We start from the raw sequence: 284 nt of genomic DNA on the forward strand, positions 1-284 counted from the left end.
GAAAAAAATGTCATGAAGAACCTATGGGTAAGACAGGAATAAAGACACAGACCTACTAGAGAATGGACTTGAGGATATGGGGAGGGGGAAAGGTAAGATTTCCCATCTGTAGGCAAATCTACATTTGCCTTATGTACCCAAAACCCGAGAGAGAGGCATGGACATATATACACTACCAAACATAAGGTAGATAGCTAGTGGGAAGCAGCCGCATAGCACAGGGAGATCAGCTCGGTGCTTTGTGACCACCTGGAGGGGTGGGATAGGGAGGGTGAGAGGGAGGG

Source organism: Neophocaena asiaeorientalis, unplaced genomic scaffold (genome assembly GCF_003031525.2).
Source record: "Neophocaena asiaeorientalis asiaeorientalis breed wild unplaced genomic scaffold, Neophocaena_asiaeorientalis_V1.1 scaffold601, whole genome shotgun sequence".
NCBI classification, from domain to species: domain Eukaryota; kingdom Metazoa; phylum Chordata; class Mammalia; order Artiodactyla; family Phocoenidae; genus Neophocaena; species Neophocaena asiaeorientalis.